The 7,500-nt window shown below is 44.0% G+C and overlaps 1 non-coding gene across 1 annotated transcript; it reads right to left on the bottom strand.

Annotated features, from left to right (window-relative positions):
* Positions 1-6,564: 6,564 nt before the first annotated feature.
* Positions 6,565-6,637, bottom strand: Trnak-cuu (transfer RNA lysine (anticodon CUU)). The gene has a single exon. It is a non-coding gene; the product is annotated as a tRNA-Lys (tRNA).
* Between the last annotated feature and the right edge of the window lie 863 nt (positions 6,638-7,500).

Below are 7,500 nucleotides of genomic sequence, written 5' to 3'. Positions count from 1 at the left end.
ATTTCCCCAGTTCCCTTTTCGTATCCCTTTGTATTGTGGTGGTCTAAGGTCGATATGCATTAAATATATTTGAGTTCAATGACTTTAGATACACCCCCCTCTCTCTCTTTCTTTCTCTCAAACTGACTGAAAGACTGTCTGTCTATGTCTGTCCGTCTCTCTCTCTCTGTCTCTCTCTGTCTGTCTCTCCTCTCTCTCTCTCTCTCTCTCTCTGTCTCTCTCTCCCACTCTCTCTCTCTGTGGCACTCTGTGTCTATTTGTCGGTCTGTTTCCTCCTTTCCCCCACATCTACCCCCCACCCCCCTCCTCCCCCCACCCCCACCCCCACCCCCCAGACCCCCTTACCCCCAATACTTTCTCTCTACATCTGTCACTCACTCCATGCACGCTAGCGCAACCTTCATCTCAACAAATAATGGCCCTGTTCCTTTCTGCCTCCTCCAACACCACCACCACCACCACCACCATGCCTTCTCTGTCGATGTCTCTCACACTCTCCAGACGTCTGTCTTCTGGCAAAAACTCCCGAAGCAAGTCGGATTCGTGGAGGTAGTCAAGTATCTTTCAAGTACCACCTCTCAGCCAAAACTTGTTCAGGTCTATGCATTGCAGCTGGTGAGCTTTTTTTTTTCTGACACGTTTCCTAAGCTATACATAGGTTATGGGTTCCTGGTATATATATATGTGTGTGTGTGTGTGTGTGTGTGTGTGTGTGTGTGTGTGTGTGTGTGTGTGTGTGTGTGTGTGTGTGTGTGTGTGTGTGTGTGTGTGTGTGTGTGTGTGATATGAGCGGTTCGAGAGAATGGGTCTGAGGGGTAGGGGTGGGTGGGTTAGGGGTAGGGGGTGGTGGTGTGATCCGAATGGTGAAAAGCTTGCTGGTTTGCAATACCTCTTCTTCCCATCGTATTCTGTAAGCTTACTTGTTTCAATTATTCAATAAATCCCCTGTGTGTGAATTATAACCATCCTTCTTGAACACATGTCATACACACCAGGGACCACTGCTACCTAAATTTTTGACAAAGATCGTTTTTTTCCTTCATTCATCAATGTAACTGGTATTGTTAGAAAGCTGATTTATTCTTCTTTCAAACATCAGAAGACAATATTTTCCTGTGATGAATACTTTTTTTAAGATACAAGTCGACAAACAGAGTAGGGGGTCTCCATAAAAAAAATGACACTTTTCCCGACCATTTTGGACCAAAAATGACAATTTTTCCTTCCAATGTAAATAATTAGCCTCTCCCTGCAAGATCCCAAATAATAAGGCACAGGGAGACGTTGCAAGCATTACCTCCCCTTTGCAAATGGCTGCTGCCTGTGTTGACTAGCTGTAGTTTTGTGTGCATTGTTTTGGTTTCTAATTTGAGTTTGCTTTTTCGAAATTACGATAACCATGTAAGCTGATCGAAAGAATCGAGGTACAGTTAAAAAAAACAAACAAAAAACCCCAAAAAACAACAACAAAAAACCCCCGTAAGTTTCATCGAAACAGGTTCACAAATTAAATGGACGTTTATGACTATTGTTTTGCTTCAAGTTCTACTTCTACTGCTGTGGATGAAACTGAGGATAATACTGCTGTAAGTACATCAAGTGTGAAACAAAGGACCACGCCCACTCGATCTAAGATGAAACTGCTGAATGTTTATGGCTTGATTGATGCCAGTAGTTCTGATTCTGACAACAATTCAAGTGACAGTGACAACGAAAGTGTGTTGGATGATGAAGAACTTGATTTGGAAGGACATAGAATCATAAACATTAATATCTTGAATACAAATATTGAATTTCAACTTGTTTGTGGTTTCTGTCATGGAACAGTTCAGTTGTATGAAGTGAAGAGAAATGGACTGGCAAGTGAATTTGCATTTCATTGCAGAAATAGAGCATGTGATAGGCAAAGATCTTTCCCATTCTGTGACCAAATTAGTGTTGGCAACTTGTCTGTCAGTTCAATGAACCGTCGAGCTGTGCTAGCCAAGATATGTGTTGGGGGTGGGCATGAAAAAGAACCCACGGCAACAAAAGGGTTGTTCCTGGCAAAATACTGTAGAAAAATCCACTTCGATAAAAAAATAAAATAAAATAAATAAATAAAACTGCACGCAGGAAAAAAAAAGGGGTGGCGCTGTAGTATAGCGACGCGCTCTCCCTGGGGAGAGCAGCCCGAATTTCACACATAGAAATATGCTGTGATAAAAGGAAATGCATACACAAAGAAGTACACTGTCTCCTCACAAGCCGATTGGTTAGACCGGGACAGAGGCGTGACGTATACCATATGATACAAAAAAACACAACCCAACAACATTTGTTTCATATTCAGAGTTATTCCATGACTGCAGCGTACCAGCGAACTGCTGACTGGTCAAAGAGTACAACATTTGTTTCATGTTCAGAGTTATTCCATGACTGCAGCGTACCAGGGAACTGCTGACTGGTCAAAGAGTACAACATTTGTTTCATGTTCAGAGTTATTCCATGACTGCAGCGTACCAGGGAACTGCTGACTGGTCAAAGAGTACAACATTTGTTTCATATTCAGAGTTATTCCATGACTGCAGCGTACCAGCGAACTGCTGACTGGTCAAAGAGTACAACATTTGTTTCATGTTCAGAGTTATTCCATGACTGCAGCGTACCAGCGAACTGCTGACTGGTCAGAGAGAGTCAATCAATAACCGATGCCACTTTGTGATGGTGGGAGTGTTTGGGCCTGTGCGCATCGAACCTGCTTGTCTCCTCACCCAAGGCGGTTAGGACAGATGATTTTCCTCTCTAGAAAGGAAGTTTGGATACAACGCCTTGCTACGTCAGGTTTTGTAGAAGTACTGATGTTGCAAAAAGTTTGTGTGAGACAGAGAGAGAAGGGGATAGATACTGAAGAAGAAGAAGAAGAAGAAGAAGAAGAAGAAGAAGAAGAAGAAGAAGAGGAGGAGGAGGGGGAGGAGGAGGAGGAGAGAGAGAGAGAGAGAGAGAGAGAGAGAGAGAGGTGGTTTATTCATGTATAGGCCTAGGTCCCTTTTTGTTTATCTCGAGGGACAGAGAGATAGATATATAGATAGGTGGAGAGAGAGAGAGATAGACAGAGACAGAGACAGATAGACAGACAGACAGATAGAGACACAGTGTGTGTGTGTGTGTGTGTGTGTGTGTGTGTGTGTGTGTGTGTGTGTGTGTGTGTGTGTGTCCCTCATCTCCACCTCAGGCACTAGGCGTCGTTCTCTCAGTGTCAGGTCGCCGTGACGCCACCCGCCAGAGAAGATCCTGTCCCTGAGAGAGGACCACGACAAAGTATATTGAATCACCAAACGCAGGGCACGACTTGCCCAGACAATGATCGGCTTGGTCGCGCGCCAGACGTGAGCGAACGTCCAACATCATAAGAGAAAATAATTATTGTCACTGCATTCATTCATCCACTGACCATTCCCATTCATCTGCCAGAACCAATAAGTCCGACACGTACTTTATTCTCTGAAACCCTCCCAACCCCCCCCCGCCCCCCACCACCACCCCCACCTCCCAAGCCCCCTCCCCCACCCACCCACTCCTCTCTCTCTCTCTCCCCTCCCTCTCTCTCTCCCTCTCTCCCTCTGCTTTCAAAACACGTTCCGTTTCTCCTTTCCTTCCCCCTCCCCCCCCCCCCACCCCCCACTCCCCTTCCGCCTACTGTGAATATAATATACAGCAACAGGTTTTCTCCTAACTCGGAGGATGTCGACGGTCTGACACATTTTCAGAGTTATATAAAACTCTTGTCTCTCTCTCTCTCTCTGGGACCAGGCAGAAAGACTGACTGATCCGTGATGACAGGAAAGATCTCCATGCACGTGCGCTCCGTTTTTTGTTGTTGTTTTTTTTTTTTAGCTGACAGGACTGCCTGGCTCCTTGTGTGCAAAACTTGTCATCGCTGTAAGATAACCAAGTCGGTCCTTGTGTGTGTGTGTGTGTGTGTGTGTGTGTGTGTGTGTGTGTGTTTTCGCGAATCCTTTTGCCTCTGGGTATCGCGAACTGAAACTACCATTGTCATTTTAATTCTACACCTAGGCGATAAATGAGGAGGGAGGGGTCGGGGGAGGGGGAGAAAAAAAAAAGAAAAAAATATCACCGCACAAAAGTAGGTATCGTGAACTGCAACTACCATTGTCATTTTAATTCTACACCTAGGCGATAAATGAGGGGGGGGAGGGTGGGGGAAGGGGGAGAGAAGAAAAAAAAAAGATCACCGCACAAAAGTAGGTATCGCGAACTTTAACTACCATTGTCATTTTAATTCTACACCTAGGCGATAAATGAGGGGGGAAGGGTGGGGGGGAGGGGGAGAAAAAAAAAAGAAAAAAGATCACCGCACAAAAGTAGGTATCGCGAACTTTAACTACCATTGTCATTTTAATTCTACACCTAGGCGATAAATGAGGGGGGAGGGGAGGGTGGGGGGAGGGGGGGAGAAAAAATAAAGATCACCGCACAAAAGTAGGTATCGCGAACTTTAACTACCATTGTCATTTTAATTCTACATCTAGGCGATAAATGAGGGGAAAGGGTGGGGGGAGGGGGAGAAAAAATAAAGATCACCGCACAAAAGTAGGTATCGCGAACTTTAACTACCATTGTCATTTTAATTCTACATCTAGGCGATAAATAATGGGGGGAGGGGGAGAAAAAATATATAAGATCACCGCACAAAAGTAGGTATCGCGAACTTTAACTACCATTGTCATTTTAATTCTACACCTAGGCGATAAATGAGGGGGGGGGGGGGGGGGGAGGGGGAGAAAAAAAAAAAGATCACTGCACAAAAGTAGGTATCGCGAACTTTAACTACCATTGTCATTTTAATTCTACATCTAGGCGATAAATAATGGGGGGAGGGGGAGAAAAAATATATAAGATCACCGCACAAAAGTAGATCAATTACCGCTCTGTTCAAGACGCATCCTTTCCTATATTTCTAAGAAGCCTACGCCAAAACACGTCCAATGGCTGGTATCGATCAGAAAATCAAAGAATCTGGCCATTATTTTTCTCTGCTCGTTTGCTTGAGATTGAGAAAATTGGGAACTTTGTAATAAAAAAAAAAATAAGAAATAAAAAATGGCCAAAAAGAATGAATGAATGAATCAATCAATCAATGCATTAATAGATGAATGAATGAATAAATGTTTATTTCCCTTAGTCATTGTATATAACAAAACCTCATTTACTTTTCATGGAGTAGGAGAATTAAAATGAAAGGCAAGCAATTGTAACACCCTGAGCAATCTCTCTCTCTCTCTCTCACACACACACACACACACACACACACACACACAGAGTTTTATATTCACTAGACGTCGCATGTCCCCTTCTTGATAGAAATTAAAAGCATTAATCCCACATGACACTGATCACAACTGCAGAATGTGAAATAGTCCAGTTGGTTGTTTATTGTAGGTCCCCACATGAACCTCTTTTCAAAAAAAAATAATCTACAGAAGTAGTGCATACAATATTTGATTTTTTTCCCCCCAAATCCCGCTTCCCCCGTCCCGCCTCTCACACACTACACCCTTCCAATATTATGTTTTTCTTTCTCCAATCACTGACACTCACCCTCTCCATTTTACAATTTGTACTCTATCTTTTCCACATTCTGCTCTCTCTCTCTCTCTCTCTCTCTCTCTCTCTCCTCTCTCTCTCTCTCTTCCTTTCCTAGTCCCCTCCCCCCTCCCCTCCACCTCAACCGCCCCCCCCCCCTTTTCATTCGAATATACAGAAATGTCGATTTCTAATTAATACTAACAATCATCATTATGATAGGAATGATAATAATCCAAATAACAACAACAACAAAACAACAATATAATAATAATAATATCATTTATTTTCAGTCTAATATCACCATCTTAGATGAACAGACTATAAAAAAAAATAAACGAACGATGCAGTATGCTCGGTGAACTGCTTCACTTCACAGCATGTTCCTCAGTGTGCACAGGAGGCACACTGGCTTGTGGGAAGGTTCTATTTTTAGACAGCCTATTAATACTGAAACCACAACGAGGGTGAAACGCAACGCTGTATCGATGGGAACAGATTTCCATGATGTCCTATTTTAGCATCCTAAATCTTTTTATTATTTTTTTAATTATTATTGTTGCCATCTGTTTCAGTTTCACTTTCTCAAGGAGGCGTCACTGCGTTCGGACAAATCCATACACGCTACACCACATCTGTTGAGCAGATGCCTGACCAGCAGCATGACCCAACGCGCTTAGTCAGGCCTTGAGTGCATGCTTACATATTTGTGTACATATGAAAGTGGATTTCATTTTACGTAATTTCGCCAGAGGACAACACTCTCGTTGCCATGGGTTCTTTTTCAGTGCGCCAAGTGCGTGCTGCACACGGGACCTCGGTTTATCGTCTCATCCGAAAGACTAGACGCTCAGTTTGATTTTCCAGTCAAACTTAGGAGAAAGGGCGAGAGCGGGATTCGAACCCACACCCTCACGGACTCTCTGTATTGGCAGCTGAGCGTCTTAACCATTCTGCCACCTTCCTCCTGTAACGAAACGCCCAATGTGGGGCACGAACCCACGACCCTGGGATTAAGAGTCCCATGCTCTACCGACTGAGCTAACCGGGCACTCCTTTGAGGGACTAAAAAAACAGAAAAATCCTTGATGGTCACACTTTAGTTTAGTGACTGAATCCGCATCCATCAAAACGGAGTAAAATAACGTATAAAATCAGAGTCGAAATTCACCGAAAAAAAAAAAAAAATAAAATAAAATAAAATAAAACATAGTCTCCTCATGGTAATATCGTTTCATACATGCGCAAAAAAAAAAAAAAACTGATAGTAAAATAGGTTCCTGGTTTTAAGGATGCTAAAATAGGACTACCGATTTCCATAGAGTGACCCAGGATGGGGTTTTTGTTTGTTTGTTTTTTGGTGTGTTTTTTTATATTCTATTTTATTTTTATTTTATTTTATTTTTATTTTTTGCTAACCTATTTTTACTGCAAACCAGCACTCGTGCAACACGCCTCCGGCTCCATCCAGATAATACGCCACACAGCACCTCTCCAGGCTAATAACTCTCACCCAACTCTATATAAACGATCCCTCCTCCCCACCTTCCTCTGTCACTGACTGAGCAGTTTTTTACCCGCCATACCTTCTGTCTTCCTGCACACACACACACAGTCCTTGTCCCCACCTCACCCACCGCCCACCCACCCACCCACCCACCCCTATCCCCCACCCCCGCCCAACATGCACACACCCATTTCCCCGACCTCCCCACCCCCACCCCCTCTCTCCCCCTCCGCCCCCCCACCTCCACCACCTCCCGCATCTCCTACAGCCTTGCAGCATCCGGTTACGCCCGAAAACGGAAAGTGGCTGTCTCAACGCCGGGAGGAAAAAACTGACAACAACACGCCCCCACCCTCCTCCTTCTAGCCCCCCCCCCACCCCCCAAAAAAAAAAAAAAAAAAAACAAA

The sequence above is a fragment of the Babylonia areolata genome, chromosome 19 (genome assembly GCF_041734735.1).
Source record: "Babylonia areolata isolate BAREFJ2019XMU chromosome 19, ASM4173473v1, whole genome shotgun sequence".
Taxonomy (NCBI): domain Eukaryota; kingdom Metazoa; phylum Mollusca; class Gastropoda; order Neogastropoda; family Buccinidae; genus Babylonia; species Babylonia areolata.
This window is presented reverse-complemented; position numbering and strand designations above follow the sequence as displayed.